The sequence below is a fragment of the Cyprinodon tularosa genome, unplaced genomic scaffold (assembly GCF_016077235.1).
Source record: "Cyprinodon tularosa strain WSP-4 unplaced genomic scaffold, ASM1607723v1 ctg729, whole genome shotgun sequence".
NCBI lineage: Eukaryota > Metazoa > Chordata > Actinopteri > Cyprinodontiformes > Cyprinodontidae > Cyprinodon > Cyprinodon tularosa.
In genome coordinates this window covers 388,385-407,866 of record NW_024039484.1, presented here as the reverse complement: position 1 = coordinate 407,866, position 19,482 = coordinate 388,385, and positions in this window count along the sequence as shown.

Sequence of the window (19,482 nt, the reverse complement as noted above, 5' to 3'; positions counted from 1 at the left end):
GATGTTATAACTATCAACATTAAGAAGCAGAGTGTAATGTACCTACGCAGTTTGGCTCCACCTGGTGGTTTCTTTCAAATAGTACAACAAACAGATCTAAAATTTAACATGCAAGACTTGGGTAGAGGGCATTTACGGAAAGTGCACAAATAACTATAGTAAATTTCAGATATTAATTAGGATCAATACAAAGGTTAATATAGCATACCCCAACTGTTTTTTGTTTTTTTCTAGTCTGGTTTTGGAGACATCTACACCTTTTCAGAGATGGAGGGTAGTTCACAAAGACAATTTCTCCTAAATATGACTCATCACCAATTATTCTTCCTACCATCTTTCAGATTTTATGAAGTGTACCAGTCAGAGTTTGTATTTGTGCTTCTTGTACCAGATTTAAAGATTTGTTTTCGGCTCTCAAAAAATCTTATTCTAAGCCATTTTTGAAGTTACACAGGATACTGGTGCCACCTGTAGATACTTGAAGATATCTATAGATGGCATTCAGTGGTGGGGGATTTTCTGTGCAGGCCCAGGTGTTAGAGTAACACTTCAATTGAGGAATTAATTTGACTGTATGGTCTGGTGAACTGTACAGTGCCTTGAGATGACCTTTGTTGTTAATTGGAGCTATATACATAAACTGAATTGAATTGAATTGAGGTCAAGGTGATGCAAAGTTATATTGTGGATGTAAAGGAATTTTATATTTAGAAGTTTTAAAAGATGAAAAATTATTGTGTTGTAAATTCACAAAATTATACATATGAGATGATCAGCAAAATGTAATGATTTCCAAACTACTCTCATATCATTTCATGTCTTGGCATGTTCGTTAGTGCTTTGAAAGTGTGATGTGTAAGCACAAACTTTATGCTGTAATGTGGGAAATTGATCAAAAGTATAAAGACATAATCTGGGAGGTTAAAGCTTAGACACAGGTGGGTCTCAGATATAGTGTCTCCCTAAGAAAACCACCAATATTAGTTACAAAGTGCCTTGAATGTAATAAATGTTTTGGATTGGCCTTCATAGTCTTGATCTGAGTCATTTAAAAGATTTGAAGACTGGAAAGGTGTAGATGAGAAGAATCCTGCCTCATATCTGTATGGAAAAGTATTGTGGCCTTGTTCAAAGTCATATGTTTTAAAAATATTTCCTAAAAACCTTAGTAAACGAATGTGAACTGTTAAATTCGAAAGCAGCTAAGAAATGTGCTGAAATTTCCCCACCTTATAAATGTGTTACTTCTACAGAACAGACAAATGTTGGTAATACAGATGGATTAAAAAAATGTAATCTGATTTAATTTTAAACAGAGATAGAGAACTTTTATGCAGGTTATGTGAGTGTTTGATTTGCATTGTATTCACTAGTAGCTGACAGAGTGAAGGTATAATGAATGGATACCTTTGTGGGCCTTTAAAAAGGAAACTTCCTGTTCAGAAACAGACTTGGTCTCTGTCTGGAGGTGGATGTCAACTCATCTGGGCTTAAATACATCTGGAATGCAGCCTCCCAAAGCAAAAACATGTTTTGTGGTCTCAACAATGCTCTCGCATTTAGATAATCCCAACATTTTTCTGATTTAAGACCATCTTTGGCAGACATATTTGCATCAAAGTAGAGTGTGATCTCTGTCTGACTAACATGCCCTTGAGTTAGCTCTTTGTTGACATTCACCACAAACTGTTCTGTTACCTATTTGCTGTCGTACCATGCCAGGAACACTACCATGCTATAAGCAGTCAGAGTGGTTTATTTATTCCACAGCTTTTTTTTAAAGAGAAAAATCTCTTTAAATGACAGGAAATGTAACTTTTTCCAAATAACCTAGAGCAAAGACGACATACACTGCAGAGAACTGCTTCCTATATATAAAAACACAAGAGGAAGGGGATTATTTAAAGTAACATGTTCTTTCTCTGAAACAATTAACAAAGCTTGGTGTTATTTTTGTCTTATAAAGGTCACCTCGATGCCATCATCCGTTTTTTATATCTGCTGTAAATGGATACGAGGGGAGGAATAACTGGATGAAAGACATATTTGGGTCAGAAGCGTTTTATTTACTGAGATGACTGTTGTTAATTAAAGGTTATTTCCAGGTACCATTTGACAGCAGTGTTTATTCAGGAAGTGAAACTGCCACTGGTTTATGACTTGCCTGGCTTGGGATCATACTTGCTCCAGTCGCAGCTGCGTGGCTATGAAAACAGATGATCCGATATAAAAGGGTTCTGTAGCAGTTGGGTGGTGGTGGTGGGAGATGAGATGGAGGAAGCTGCTTTCTTTGAAATTCAACTCTCCCTCAGCCCACCACCCCTCCTCCCAAAAAAAAGAAGGAAAAAAAATCTGTGCACACGGCTCTCCGCATTGCCATAGAAACCTTCCTTTTAATCACAACAGAAACCTCATTTCCTGCTCCTGACAAAGAGACCTCATTGCCCGTGGAGGCTGCATGCGACAGGCTTTTTTTTTTTTGAAAGCCCACCTCCTTCATCTACAGGCTGAACTTTCAGCCAGCCTCCTCTTTTTACATATCCTCTCCTTATAAGAACATTTCTTCGTTTCAGTATCCTTCTTCCATTTAAAAAAAAAATTATTAATAACCTTTTATTATTTCATCATGACAACTTTAGATACAAAAGACTTTAATGTGATCCCTTGATGGACCAAATACAAATCTGAAAAGTATGACATGTCTTTCTGTCTCCTCCATTCAGACTCCCCTAAGAAAATCTAGTGCAAACAGATGTTGACCGATTAGTCAATACAGTACACCTGTGGGTAATTTAATCTTTGTGATGGAGACGTCCTTCAACCTCCCAGCCGTAATTTTGCAAAAGAAACGCACCTGGATGATGATACAGCCTTAGCAAAATGTAGGGAGTATTTGAAGCTCTCATTACACAAACCAGTATGAAGGTGTGTACATTTATTTGCCACACACAGTACACGTCAAGCAGTATTTTTTTTTTTCCACAAGGTGGTATGTACTTAAAAGTCATGTCCTGCTATAATGAATTGTTGGATTAATTATAGCTCCTTAGCACTGGTGAGAGATCATGCTAAATTACAAATAATAGGATACACACTGGCTCATTTTTCTATTTATTAAATAACAAAGGAATATGACAACAGGTTTTGACAGAAATTTTAATCTTAGACACAAAAAATTGCTTAGGCTTAAAGATGGCAGCGCTTACCAAACCGGGTTAGCTTCTCTATGAAGTCGTGCCCTGATCACAATTAAAGAAGCATTTTATACAACTCCAGTCTGCCACATCATTAGATCATTCACGTTTGCGGATGAGGAGACATCCATGGCTGCAGCCTTATCAAAATATTACACTATGTTCTTATATCAAGGACACCACTCTCATTACATTCCCCAATCTTTGGCATATACATAATGAAGGTGACATTTTATCCTGACAGAAGAACTGTCCTAATTAAATACACTGCGAGGGAAACTATTGGTTTTGACACGTAACAGGGAGGTATTATTAGAGTTAAAAGACATACGTCATCATGGAAAATATTCCTAACAACCTCCTTTCTCATCACCTGCACCTTTTAGACGGCACTTACCAAGGCAAACGCTGATGCAGATCCGCTTTGGATAGAGTCCTTACCAATTTAGTGAATTTAGATGCATCCCTGGTAATTAACTATTTATTTGATTCTGGTGTGATAGAGAAAAAACAAGTTGCATCTAAATGTTGCAGGATAGTGGACCTTAAGGACTTGTTGCAGACCCGTCTGCCTAGTCTATTATTATAAAGCAGGAGTCTTTACATCGGTTCTCAGGACCCAATTCACTTCAGTGTAATTCATATGGCGCCAATTAGCAACACATGTCATTTCAAGGCACTTTGAAGAGACAGTGTAAACAAATCATAAAGGCAGATTGGTTAAATGTTTCTTTTGCTAAGAAACCCAGCTGACTGTAATGAGTCAATGACTCCTGTATGAGCATGTATCAACAGTAGATATTCCCTTGTATTGTGTTGTTGACTCAGCAGTTAACCCTCACACTGAGCATGGATGCAAGGACAGTAGAGCGAAAAAGCTCTTCTAACAGGAAGATACTTCCAGCAAAACCGAGCTCCGTGTGAGCAGACTTCTGCCAAGGACAGAAGATGTCCTGAATGTTTTTGGTTTTTCCCTACACCTGACTATACAGGTGCTGGTCATAAAATTAGAATATCATGAAAAAGTAGATTGATTTCAGTAATTCCATTTAAAAAGTGAAACTTGTATATTATATTCATACATTACATACAAACTCATATATTTCAGATGTTTATTTTGTTTAATTTTGATGACTACAAATGACAACAAATGAAAATCTCAAATTCATCATATCAGAAAATTAGAATATTACTGAAGACCAATAAAAACAAAGGATTTATAGAAATGTTGGCCAACTGAAAAGTATGAACATGAAAAGTATGAGCATGTACAGCACTCAGTATTTAGTTGGGCCTCCTTTGGCCTGTATTACTGCAGCAATGCGGCGTGGCATGGAGTCGATCAGTCTGTGGCACTGCTCAGGTGTTATGATAGCCCAGGTTGCTCTAATAGTGGCTTTTAGCTCTTCTGAATTGTTGGGTCTGGTGTATTGCATCTTCTTCTTCACAATACCCCATAGATTTTCTATGGGGTTAAGGTCAGGAGAGTTTGCTGGCCAATTAAGAACAGGGATACCATGGTCCTTCAACCAGGTACTGGTAGCTTTGGCACTGTGTGCAGGTGCCAAGTCCTGTTGGAAAATGAAATCTGCATCTCCAAAAAGTTGGTCAGCTGCAGGAAGCATGAAGTGCTCTAAAACTTCCTGGTATGTGGCTGCGTTGACCCTGGACCTCAGAAAACACAATGGACCAACACCAGCAGATGACATGGCACCCCAAACCATCACTGACTGTGGAAACTTTACACTGGACTTCAAGCAACGTGGATGAAGTGCCTCTCTTCTTTTCCTCCAGACTCTGGGACCTTGATTTCCAAAGGAAATGCGAAATTTACTTTCATCAGAGAACATGACTTTGGACCACTCACCAGCAGTCCAGTCCTGTTTCTCTTTAGCCCAGGCAAGACGCTTCTGACGCTGTCTGTGGTTCAAGAGTGGCTTGACACAAGGAATGCGACAGCAGAAACCCATGTCTTTCATACGTCTGTGTGTGGTGGTTCTTGAAGCACTCACTCCAGCTGCAGTCCACTCTTTGTGAATCTCCCCCACATTTTTGAATGGGTTTTGTTTCACAATCCTCTCCAGGGTGCGGTTATCTCTCTTGCTTGTACACTTTTTTCGACCACATCTTTTCCTTCCCTTCGCCTCTCTATTAATGTGCTTGGACACTGAGCTCTGTGAACAGCCAGCCTCTTTAGCGATGACCTTTTGTGTCTTGCCCTCCTTGTGCAAGGTGTTGATGGTCGTCTTTTGGACAACTGTCAAGTCAGCAGTCTTCCCCATGATTGTGTAGCCTATAGAACTAGACTGAAAGACCATTTAAAGGCTTTTGCAGGTGGTTTGAGTTAATTAGCTGATTAGAGTGTGGCACCAGGGGCCATCAATTTTGAACCTTTTCACAATATTCTAATTTTCTGATATGATGAATTTGAGATTTTCATTTGTTGTCATTTGTAATCATCAAAATTAAACAAAATAAACATCTGAAATATATGAGTTTGTATGTAATGTATGAATATAATATACAAGTTTCACTTTTTTAATGGAATTACTGAAATCAATCTACTTTTTCATGATATTCTAATTTTATGACCAGCACCTGTAAATACACTGGTGATTAAGAGGCTTTAGCAGCCCCTGGAGGCTGCTGAGAAGGGAATGAAATCATTTGATTCAGGTGTGCTGGAGAAGAGATATATCTAAAACATGCAGGACAGTTGGTCATGAGGGTTGAAGACCCCTGCTATAGAGTGTTAATAAAAACAGCAGCTAAATTTCCACTGAGAAATAAAAAAATACATTTAATAATTACTCATTTGGAGAGCTAATAGCTGTAAAAATAATTATTTCAAAATGTGTTTTTGTCAACTGTTTACTTTTCTATGTGTAGCACCTAGCCAAAGCAAATTATTTCCACTTGTAAAACCTGAAAAAGAAAGTGTTATAATTATCATTGTTTTATTTTAATTCATCATAAAAGTCGCTGCAAAAGGACATGCAAAATCAACACTGTGGTAAACAAAGAACTTGATACAAAAACAGGAACATGTAATGAAAGATCAAAACGACCTTGCCTTCTTACATTTATGTCAGAATTATTGATATAGAGACATTTTTGTATGTTTCATCAAATTATGTTGGCAGCATAAACAACCCGCAACTTTAAAGAATGATCCATAATGTTGCTAATAAAGAAAACATAATATACAACGGAAGAGGTTTGTTGTGAAAACAGCTTTGGGTAAGTAGGTTACAAGGAATTTGAGGTGTGAGTATCTCCTGACAGATAGCTACACCGGTGTGAACTACAAACAAATGCCAGGGAAATTCTCCGGAAAGATGAGTTTCAACAGCTCACAGGTCATAAGATGGAAAGTTCAAGTCTTCCATCTTATGTAACATCACAGTATCAAAACTATACTTAAACTACATTAAAGCTAGAATTAGAGTTAAATCAATCTCATTAAAATCCAAAAAGCGCAAACAAAACAGAGTTGAATCAAAATTCTGTACCTTAAACATCTAAATATGTATATGAAGGCTGACAAAATCTGCTCAGCATATGACACCAGTAGAGAAACAAAGGTGTTGTTAAAGAGCTACTGTAATAATAGTATGAATCTCCTCTTTTATGTGATGCCATGTGAGAGCCGGCTTTTAATTTCTATATCTACCAAAGCATGCAGAAGAATTCTAAACAAAACAATCAATTCCAAATAATTGTTCATATCCCTTCCCAGGTTTGCAAAAGTGCTATTCATGTAATGAGTGACAGGATATTTTATTTTATTTTATTTTATTTTAAGAATCACGTATTCGCTGTTTTACCAACAAGCTGTTTCTTTACACTCCCCCACCAGCTTTCTGTGGCGCTTATAACATCACAGTCAGTTGCGCTCATTGGTCAGAGCGTTGGTCAATAGACACAGACATGGTTTGAAAAACAATGGGTTGTTCTCATCAACAATCTTCCGATGTCTCATTCATCGGGGCCAGACTAAATTACACATTTAATCTCACATTTAGTCTTGTTTATCAGGCTACTCCGCAGGAGTATCAGAGATGCCATTTTTAACAAACTTTAATAAATGAGATATAGTTTATTAAAAAAATTATAACTATCTACATTGCATTGAAGAAGACAGAGCATGAATAAAGTACCGTACATAGGAAGAAAAGGAGAGGGCCTAGAACCAGACTTTGTGGTACCACAAAACAAAGAGCTGGAAATAGAGTCAACTATGCTGACACAACAGCTTTTGTATACCAGATAGAATAAAAGCAGTTAAAAGCTAATCTTCTTATACCCAAACAATAATCTAGGAATGAAATAAGGATGCTGTAGCGACTACCAACCACCTTTTTGTCGCTTGCGGGTGCGGGGAATCTGGGATTTAACACGCTTAAAAGAGGAGATGGAAACCAGGATATGAGGTATGGGCGTTCCCATTTATTGAAGTACGTTTGTATATGAACAAACTTTCCAAACAATCAGAGTAGCGGTCTTTACATCAAGTGAGATGGACAGGTAACTATGGAGAATGTGAAAGATAACAGAGTTTAACCGGAGGACGCAGGCTATTGTGTGCCAAAGAAAGCGGTAAAAACCGTATGACCTCCCGTCACCCAAAACCCTTTCTGCCCCCTCACGTCTTACCTATAAAGCATTCCCCTCCACACCGCCACCAGTGGTAGAGCAGAATATAGGTCACCGCCACCCAAAACAAATAATCCAGAAACAAACCATACCTAAACACCAACAACTATAAATGGCTCCTACACACCGGCCCCAATTGTGTAGACAGCACAATTCAACAAACATCAAAACAGGAGCCCCAGAAATGTACAGGCCCAAGCATTTTTTTTTTTTTTTTAAGTTGGTTCAAATGGCTTCTTGAAGAAGAAATATTTTGGAGATGGGTCTTTCCAGTTGTCCTGTTTGTGTCTTCAACTGTACAGCACGCACAAGTCCATGTTTATCTGGGTAAGTATTTGTAACTCTTCCGAGGATCCAAGAACCACGAGGAGCAGAACGATCCACAACCACTACGATATCGTCAACAGCAAAACTTCGCCGAGGTCTGGACCATTTCTGTCTTTCTTGCAGCAAAGGTAGATATTCCTTTGTCCCTCTTTTCCAGAACAGGTCGGAGAGGTACTGCACTTGCCTCCAACGTTTCCTGAGGTAAACATCACTTTCTTGAAAAACACCAGGAGCAACAGTAGGCCTTCCTTTGAATAGCAGAATATGATTTGGAGTTAGAGCTTCCAAATCATTTACATCATCCGAAACCTTTGTAATGGGGCGATCATTAAGGATAGCTTCCACTTCACATAGAATGGTTTGAAGACTTTCGTCATCCAAGGTTTGCTGGTGAAGAACGGAAAGTAACACCCTTTTGACCATTCTGATGAGCCGTTCCCACACTCCTCCATGATGGGATGCAGCAGGTGTGTTAAAAATCCAGTCAATCTCTTTCAACAACAGGGCTTGATGGATTTTTGTATGATCTACAGCTCCCAAAGCCTCCCTTAACTCACGCTCTGCACCAATAAAATTGGTGCCATTATCTGATCTCATTTGCCGTACTGGACCTCTGCGACATACAAAACGCCTGATGGCATTGATGCAGGAGTCAGTTGTTAATGAATGAGCCACCTCCAAATGTATGGCTCGACTGGCCATGCATGTAAAGATAACACCGTATCTTTTAACCATAACACGCCCTCTCTTGACCTCAATGGGCCCAAAGTAGTCCACACCTACATTAGTAAACGGTGGGAATTCTGGACAGACTCGTTCCTGTGGCATATCAGCCATTTTCTGCTCTGCTGGTTGTCCTCTGTGGCGTCTACATACAACACATTCAGATAATATCTTTCTGCAAGCTGAGTTGGCGCGAGTAATCCAGTATCTTTCTCTGAGAGCTGACAGCATATGATTTCTACCTGCATGACCAAGCTGCTGGTGGAGGTCTCTCAGAATTAGTTTGGATACATGCTGGTCTTTAGAGAGGATCAAAGGATGTTTCTGTTCCTCAGGTAGGACTGAGCGACTAAGCCTACCCCCCACTCTCAATAAACCTTGATGTAGTACTGGATCAAGCCTGTAAATGTTGCTTGTGTTCTTAACAACAGATGCTCCACTTTGCAGATCTTTAATTTCCTCTCTGAAGCTGGCATGCTGGCTGTAACGGATAATGGCAACCTCTGCCTTAGAAATGTCCTTTACTGTAAGAAGTTGTTTACAAATGGCAGCTCTGTTCTTTCTCATCTCCTCTTCCATCCTCCTAGGAGCTATAGAAGCGTCAACAGAGGGACCCGTTGCCATCAACTCTTTCCTCTTCGTACTCATGCTGAGCAGAACATCCTTTAATTTGAGCAACCAAGCAACTGAAATCTTAAGTTTGGCCCAGCTTGAAAAATAATGGACAAACTTAGTAGTAGCATCATGCGGTTGTGTGTCAATGGCATTTATCAGTATATCTCTTTTCACCTCTGGGTCCTCAGAACAAACAGGCTGGGGTTCAAAGGGCTCTGGCCACTCCTGCTCGGGCCTTTGGAGGAAATCCGGGCCATTTATCCACCTCTTGCATGACATAAAGCTGTCTGCAGAAAGACCTCTGGAGGCCTCATCTGCTGGATTGGACTTGGCACTGATGTACCTCCACTGAAACACATTGGTAGCCTCTCTTATTGCAGCCACTCTATTTGCAACGAAGGTGTGAAATCGTTTGGTATCATTACTGATGTATCTCAACACCGTTTGACTGTCTGTCCAGAAGAATGAGCTATTCAGCTGGATAGAGAGCTCCCTTTTCAACATTCTGTCCACCTTGACAGCCAACACAGCGGCAGTGAGTTCAAGGCGGGGAATTGTTGTCTGCTTTAATGGAGCTACTCTAGCCTTTCCAAGCATGAAAGCCAAATGCACATTTCCTCCTTCATCTTGTACCCTCAAATAAGACACTGTTCCATATCCATGGTCACTACCATCTGCAAAATGATGCAACTGGACAAGTAAACGTCCTTTAAAACTACTTGGCTTGATGCAACGCCTCACTTTAAACCCTGCTATTTTCTCCAGGTCCTGATACCATGATGACCAAAACTGTGACATAGACTGGGGAATAGGGTCATCCCAAGACAAATTTTGTCTACATGCTTCCTGTAACAACAACTTAGGTTGCAAAGTGTAAGGTGCCAAGAAGCCAAGAGGGTCATAGATTGAACTGACCATTGAGAGAATGCCACGCCTAGTGTGAGGCTTTTTTTCCACAGCAAGTTCAAAGCAAAATGTATCACTCTCTGCACTCCAGCTGAGGCCCAGCGCTTTCTCCACAGGCAGCCTGTCTCGTTCCAGGTGAAGTTGTCTTGTTGGTTTGGAGCGCTTTTCTTCTGGAATGGTTGACAACACTGCTCGGCTGTTGCTTGTCCATTTCAACAGCTGAAATCCTCCCTTTGAGCACAAATCAGTGAGATGCACCACCAACTGTACTGCCTCTTGCTCTGTGGCCACAGACTTCAAACAGTCGTCAACATAAAAATTTTTGTAGATGGTGTCAGTCACATACTTGTTGTAGCTGTTTGTATTATCTGCTGCTGTCTTTCTTAGAGCATAATTGGCACAGCTTGGTGATGAGACAGCTCCAAAGATATGCACTTTCATCCTGTGTTCGACTGGTTTGACCGATGTATCTCCTAATGGCCACCACAAGAAGCGGAGAAAATCCATATGTTTCTCTGACACCTTCACTTGATGAAACATAGCCTGGATGTCTGTCATCAATGCAATGTTCTCCTCTCGGAATCGGGTGAGCACACCGAACAGGGAATTTGTAAAATCAGGCCCCTGTAGCAGCTGGCTATTCAACGAGGTGCCTTTATAGCTTGCTCCACAATCGAACACCACTCGCAATGTCCTCTTCTTTGGGTGGTAAACTCCGTGGTGGGGCAGATACCACACACCTCCATCCTTGGGTTCCAGCTGGTCATGAGGAACAACCTCAGCATAGCCTTTGTCAATTAGGTCAGTAACAAATGCTGTATATTCTTCCTTATAGGCCTTGTTCCTGTCAAATTTTCATTTGAGACTTTGAATGCGTTGCTCCACAATACATCGGTTATTGGGCATGATTGTTTCATCCTTATTAAAGGGCAAATCCATGCAGTAATGTCCATCTTGGATACAAGCTGATTGCTCCAATATTTTCATAAACTTCTTGTCCTCCATTGACATTTCATGCTCCTCTTGCAGTGTCTTCTCACTGAACTCCATATTGTATTGAGACACCAACAGCTCCTCCAATTTGACAATGGAAATCCGATTAGTGTAAGCAGTAGGACAGCCTTTCTGACCACCATTTCCACTCCTTAAAGGTCCGTTTATGACCCATCCTAATAGGGTTCTCACGGCATAGGGTCCATCACCTTTGCTGTTTATAATCTCCCATGGCTCCAGGAGCTTTGGTGCGTTTGTCCCAATCAAAAGTCCAACATCAGCATCCAATTCTGTGATCTTAATTTTTTTTAAATATTCCCATTTCTCAACATCTTGCTGACGGGGAATGTTGGTCTTTGAAACGGGAATAGTTTCTTGGGTGTAGACCTCTGGAAGCTCTATGAAGTTGTTTTCTTCCAGCTCAGAAATTTCCAGTCCAGAAACACAGTGGCTAGGCACCACTTTTTCTTGACCCATGGTGCACAGCAGAATGTTAGTCCTTTTACTTTGTAGATTTAGATGGTTCATTAGCCTACTGGTGATAAAAGTGGCTGTACTCCCAGGATCTAAGAAGGCATAAGTCTGCAACACCGTATCTCCTGTCTTAGACCTAACTTTAACTGGAACAATTGATAAAGTACAGTCGTGGTCCCCGGCCCCAGTACAAGAACCAACCTGGTGAGACACAAACGCACTACTTACTGATGCTTTCTTCACTGTCTAGATGCAGAATAGTGGGGTGTTTTAGATAACATTTGTCGCAGGTGAGCCGACTCTTACACTCCTTACTGATGTGTCCAACCTTTAAGCATCCAAAACATACTCCTTTCCCTCTCAGGAATTCAATTTTCTCCTTGTGAGAAATTCTTTGCAGTTCTTGACACTTTGATATTAGATGAGGCTGTTCGCAGTAAAGACAGGAGAATGAAGGAGGATTGTTTTGGACAATTGGCTGCTTGTAAAATGTTGGTGCAGAGGCACTATCCGGTGCTGAAACTGATGTTACAAAGCTGCTGCCTTTGATGTTGTCCTTTAATAAGGATTTAGACTTAAATGGTCCCCTAATTACAGGGCTTGGCTTGGTGTCAGAGATGTCTCCAAACAGTGGATGGGACAGGATCTTTACTTGTTGTTCAAGAAAGTTGACCAAATCATTAAATGTGGCTCGGAAGCCTTGCCGCTCTTGTAGTTTATAAGCTGTTATTCTCCATCTTTCACGGAGCTTATAGGGCAACTTCATGATTACTTGTCTCATATGAGATAGAATGTTCAACTCCTCCATGTACTGTATTTCTAACATGGCATTACAGCAGCCACGTAAAAACAAGGCGAATTCCTGCAATGCTTCAACATCCTCAGATTTTATGACTGGCCAGGCAAACACCTTCTCCATATATGCAGAAGCAATGTGATGTTCATTTCCAAAATGCTCCATTATGAGTTCCTTTGCTCGCTGGTAGCCCTGCTGTGATGACATGTGCATGCAGCTCCTGACCAGCTCCCTTGGCTGCCCTCTGGTATATTGCTCTAAAAAGTACAGACAATCCTGATAATTGTTTGTTCTTTCTTCCACACAATGTTCAAAAGCTCTTAGGAAAGATATGCACTCCAAAGGATTGCCATCAAAAACTGGGATCTCACGCTGAGGAAGAGTAGCTGATAACTGCTGCTGAACGAGCATTGATGTGATTTCATTCTGTTTTTGCATAATGGTACAGATTACATTATCATTTGGAATTGATGGATTATTTAATTGTTGTTGCATTTGTGCCTTGTGTGTTACTCGTAATTGTAGATCTGATGGTTGAAAGGGAAAAGTGTTTAGTTTGGAGTTGACGTTTACAGAAGGTAATCCATCCAACTTTGAATCTGGTTTAACAGCGCCATACAGTGGTTGTTTCGGGTAGTGCGGCTGATCTTCTGGTTTTATACTGCTATAAACCTTTTTCCTCACAGCTGGCGCAGAGGGAGCAGTTGCTGTAAAACCCATCGGGGTGTTTGTGGCAGCATTGGGCACAAATTCTGTCGCCTGTGGGTTGAATTCAGCGCGTCTTTGCTCTTTAAGTCCCTTACTGACATAAGAGTTCATTCCATCGGACATCGATTTAGATTTTCCTCCAACGCTACTGCTTTCCAACACAGAAAGGCGTGCTGCTGCAGCTGCTAATTGCGCATCCAGTTCCAGTTGTTCCTTTTTCTTTCTTATCTTGTCAGCTTCCAGTCTGTGTCTCTGCTCTAATTCCTCCAATTCATGTTTCCTTTTCAAAGCATCTGCCTTTGCCAGTAAAGCTGCTTGATCAGCCAGGGCTCGTTTACGAGCAGAGGATGTGCTGGACGCATAACTGCGCTTAGAACGCTTACTTGAGACGTTTGAAGCACTATCCTCAGGGTTTACGTTATCTTCGACCGCACCACAACAGTTCTCCACTTGAACGTTAGCAGCATCAAGTTCATTACACGCCTTCAAATTTTCTTTCAACCAGGTGTTCACTTTATTCACAAACTCATTATTTGCGCCTTCTTTCTCCTGAAACCAGGCATTTTGTCTTTGTTGCTCATCCTCGGGCAAATTAAAATTATTTAACAAGTTGTCGTGGAGAGATGATGCCTTTTCACACAACGTATTGAACTCTTGTATGTATTGTTTAACCTCAGAAACATTTTTATTTGACAACCACAGCTCTGTTATTTTCGACTTTATTTTACTTGCATTTTTAAACACTTCGCTTCTTTCCTTTTGCACCTTTTCAAATGCAAATACAGTACCCTTTAGCGAAAGTTTCCTTTGTCTTTTTTCAGCTTGTGTGCCCATAGGCTCAGTTTCATCATTAATATCACTCATTTTCCACGGTGGCTTAATAAAGACAGTAACGTGCTGCGTTACGTTGCTCCTGCTTTACGTTGTCAGAAACGTTCCAAACTGCAGAACACCAGCGCATTTACATTAGTGGCTGTTCAATATTCACACTTTGAAACATGAATGAAAGAAAGCCATCACATTAGTCCTTGGCAATAAAGAGTATTAACTCCAGAAGACGGCCCGACGCCGTTGCGCATCAAAATCCAATCCAACACGCCCAGCTTTATATTTAATAAGGATGACTGCACTCACCGGAGACGTCTTGATGGTGGGCATGCCTCATACCTTATTGTTTGATTGTTCTTACTTAAGATGACAGCGATGGATGGCTGGATAAATCCTTCCTTTGTTGTGCAGGTGAGCTAGGACAGTGCGACATGACGTGCGCCCAACTTATCCAGGTGAGTCGTCCTCTTAATCCAAAAAGGTCGAGGTTTTTACTTTGTGTAGCGACTACCAACCACCTTTTTGTCGCTTGCGGGTGCGGGGAATCTGGGATTTAACACGCTTAAAAGAGGAGATGGAAACCAGGATATGAGGTATGGGCGTTCCCATTTATTGAAGTACGTTTGTATATGAACAAACTTTCCAAACAATCAGAGTAGCGGTCTTTACATCAAGTGAGATGGACAGGTAACTATGGAGAATGTGAAAGATAACAGAGTTTAACCGGAGGACGCAGGCTATTGTGTGCCAAAGAAAGCGGTAAAAACCGTATGACCTCCCGTCACCCAAAACCCTTTCTGCCCCCTCACGTCTTACCTATAAAGCATTCCCCTCCACACCGCCACCAGTGGTAGAGCAGAATATAGGTCACCGCCACCCAAAACAAATAACCCAGAAACAAACCATACCTAAACACCAACAACTATAAATGGCTCCTACAGATGCTTTTCAGCAGGCTCAAACTATCGCCAAAGTTGGATTCTAAAAAGATTTTATTTAACACCATAACTTTTGTTTGTTTCATTTCTGTGACATTGCTGGGACAAATTAGATATTCAGACTCAGGTACCTCTGTCTTAAACTTGATATTTATGTAAGTAAAGATAGCTTTCTCCAACATCTTAGAAATGAATGAGAGTTTTTAAATTATTTTTGCATTCTTCAAGTGGATTTATGAGAGCACAAAAAAACTGAAGAACTAAGAAAAGAGGTGGGACAGCGACTGATCATGATCAGCAACTGTCCACCTCAGAAAAGGATGCTGTACTATGGCTTCACTAGCAAAACATGGTTTGATTTGACCATGTTGGTCAGTAAAAGAGTCATAACCCAATTATTAATACAACCGTTTTAAAATTGAACTATATAAATAGTTAATAATTTTAGAGGGGAAAAAAATGAATAGAGCTCGTTTGGATTTTTTTCATACTCACCGTTTCTTCCTTATAACATCTGGTATTTACAGTTTTCTATCTGGGTTACAGATGTTAATGGTGGTAACCCTTGCACCAGGATCAAAATCCAATTTTTTAAAGGTATAGAGGAGGATCTTCGTTTTCCGGGTGGATCATCTAAATAAGTGGTCCTCCTAGTTGTCACTCATTCTTGTAATATGTAAGTCCGTCCTACGTGGCCAGCCCCATTTTCACTTACCTGTGGCGAGTCAGACATATTGGAATAATTGCAAATCTTCTTTCGGAAAGAAACCTTGTATGAGCAATGCAAACAGCAACTTTTAAACAGAGCATACATGAGGAGATATGGGCTTGTGCATATTCTGGCAAGCTTTAATAGATGTTCCCTCTCGGGAGCAGGCACAGGGTTGTGGATGTGAACCTTTTTTTTTTAAGTGGAGAGCGCGGGTATTTTCAAAAATTCTCAAATATCCTCCACAATACCCTTATATTAAATCTCCCGCATGGATTTTGTCTTCTGTGCCCCGTTTTTACAGTTATATCCAATTCATAAAATAGTTATCCCCAATGCAAACATTTACAGAGGTGGCTAAAGAATATATAGGGAGAATATATAAATAGAAATTTATAAACATTTGTACGCATTATTGTAAACAATAGTGTTGTTATCAAAACATGTTTTCATAAAAAAGAACATGATACTGTTTTAAACCTTAATTGTGTTACAGCTCAGAATCCTAACAATTATTTTTGGTATATTCTAATATAGCAAAACAACTTGTACACCCCTCCGCTTCAACAGATGTTTGAAAAGGTTGGCATGACACCACATTTTCATCAGCCATTCAACTGATTTTTCACTGAAAAACAGAAGTCTCCTAGCATTTGGGGAAAATTTCAACAGAGGTTGTGTGACACAACCTGTAGAAAGAGGTTCGTTAGGCCATTAACCATTATATTAATTTTGGACATCAAGGCCAAATGTTCATGCTGATATTGGCCTGCATCACTGGTGTAGGAAGATGCAGTTTTGCTCTGCTGTTGGACTCTCCTCTATAACTTTTGCAAACATCCCTCTCCCAGACACATTCTAAGACACCCCAAAAGGAACACATTGTTCCTGCCCTCCATGGTGTTTTCTCTTTCTGATGAGTATCTCCTGGAGGGAGCATCATATTGGACAGACACAATAACGGGAGCTCACAAGCCAAGGACCAGAATCTGCAGGCTGATCAAAGATAAAGTGGACTTAGAACCTAATCTCAGAACCATACTCAGAATACTTAACCTTGCGGGAAAATTATTTTTTTTTACAGAAGTAAGATAGAGCAAAATAAAAATATAATATTTTAAGACAGAATAAAATAAATAGATAAAATATGAAAAATTACAACCCACAGAGTAAAATTACATCCTTCTCATATAAACAGTGTAAAATAAGATATAGTAATAAAATAAGATAAGGATCACATTATATCCAATCAACAGTATTTACTATGTAACATGCTGCATAGCACCTAAATTACTATTATTGCACATAACCGTGTTTTGGCATAGTGAAGTAATGAAATAAATAATAAGTAAAGAAGTGACTGTCACAGTGAGGAATTTAAGTCCAAGGTGTTAAGGTTGAACAGGAATGGAGACCCAACGGTGCCCTGATGGCCACGGTACTGCAGACTGCCACCTCTGACTGACAGCCAAGCAGCCATACATACTGAGGGCGTTGGTGGATGTAGTTGATGTCCAAGCAGCAAGATATCTGTCAAGTCGAGAATCCTCTAGCTTCCCCCTCAGCAGCTCTCGTCTGATGGTGTTAACATTGTTGTAAAAGCCTTTCGAGGCTAGATGAGGTGAGCTGGGTCTGGGGATCCTCACACAAGCTTTTATAAAGGTTTAAGAGTGGGATCTAAAGGATGGCATGAAATGTGAAAAAGGGGGCACTAATGGAAAGAGATGATCTGTTGTCCCAGACACCCCGACCTGGGAAGAGCAAATAGGGAGATACAGAGGGTTTCTGTGCACACAAGAACAAGCCTCTGTCTTTTTGAAGGTACTGTATAGCAAACAGCTCACACACTGATGTCCGTATGTAATTATTGGATTTTACTCTTTGTTCTGATCAGTCTTTAAATAAAAAACAACCAGATCTGCTGGTTGTAACTGACATAAATAGTAATCTCCCGAACACAAACTGTCTTAAATGTATCTTTTTGCCTGTTGTTTCCTGTTGACTCCTGTTCAGGACAAGCAGAAAGATACAGGAGAACAAAAAGCCTCACACACCTTACATGTATTATGTAATACTGGCATATCAATGCCGTTGATTCATTTTCATGCATCATATGAAACTCAAATCTAAAAAAAAAAAAAAATATATATATATATATATATATATATATATATATATATATATATATATATATATATATATATATATATACATATATAACATGCAAAGATTTTGATTCATTCTTGGAAGGCATCCTCTGTAAAGAGGAAATATTCCTTGTAAAGCAACCTGTTCTACTTGTATATCTTAATATTTGGTGCAGCTTATAAAGATGTGTAAAATGCAATAGGAAGCAAGCAATACATTTAGATTTATTGCAGTGTCTTTGATCAAATTTTTTTTATATATAAATACACTGAAATTGCAATAATACTGTCCCTGCTATCAGTATGTACAGCATTTATTCATGTATAAGTTACAAGGTTCCTCTCTGTAAAGGTTATCTTTAGAATCCACATGTTTAGGAGGATTATGTTGGTAAAATACCCACTAATGAACATCAATTTCCCTTTTCAGGTTCAGGCAAAACGAGACACAATTAAAAGTTCCTGTAGTTTCACAGAGTTCATGATCAAATCCATTCTAACTGGGTCTTAAGGTTGGAAGAGAAACAGGCCCACAGCATCACAGCCGTCATTATTCTGTAAAGAGGACATGATGATCTTCTTAAAAAGATCAAGCCTTTAGTTTTGCTCCAAACCCACTTGTAAAGCTCCCTTTTTGGATGGAAAATCTCTGTTTTATTTTTGCAGTACAAAGACACACAAATTCAGTTTAAGTACCTGTAACTTTTTGTAAAGTTCACTTATTTACCTTTGTGATGGAGGAAAAGAAAATACAACAGTTTGTTTTACAGATTGTCTGCCTCATGGACTAAAACTGGAAGTTGGTTCCATAGTAGAGGAGCCTGATAACGAAACTATTTTTTTTTTTCAATGTGAGGTTGGCCTACAACTATAATCTTTTGGAGGATTTTTACACAACTGTACCCAGGGTAAATGTTAATAAAATATTTTTTTCCATCTGATATCCCTTTCAGACAATTTTTGGTTCTAGTTCATTAAGGATTTTTAATTCTTCTATTTTGTCTCATTGTAGTTTTATTTCTTAGTGTTTCTACTTTCAATGTGATTGCACCTTTTGCTCAGGGCATTAACTACTTTACATTCAATCAAGTAATATTTCAAATGTACTGTCAACTATAGTTTTAACGCACTTATTTTTCTTCTACTTGTAATTTCGAAGTAATATTACTGTTAAAAAATTCTAGCTACTGAACCTACTTCCAGTCACCACACTAAATGATGAAAAAACAAGTTTTGTCAAAAATTATCAACAAGACAGGCAGAACTCCACACGTTTTATACTTTTTAAATAATTTCTACCATGTTAAATTTGGATAAGTATATATTTTTTGTTGACTTTTGTTTTTTAGATGCCTTATATTCATTTACACTAAAGTGAAAACACATTATAGCACTAATACTTCATTTTAGATAGTGTGATTGTAGTTCCTTGTCTCGCCACTGCGGGGCGCTAACCGCCTGCCTTTGT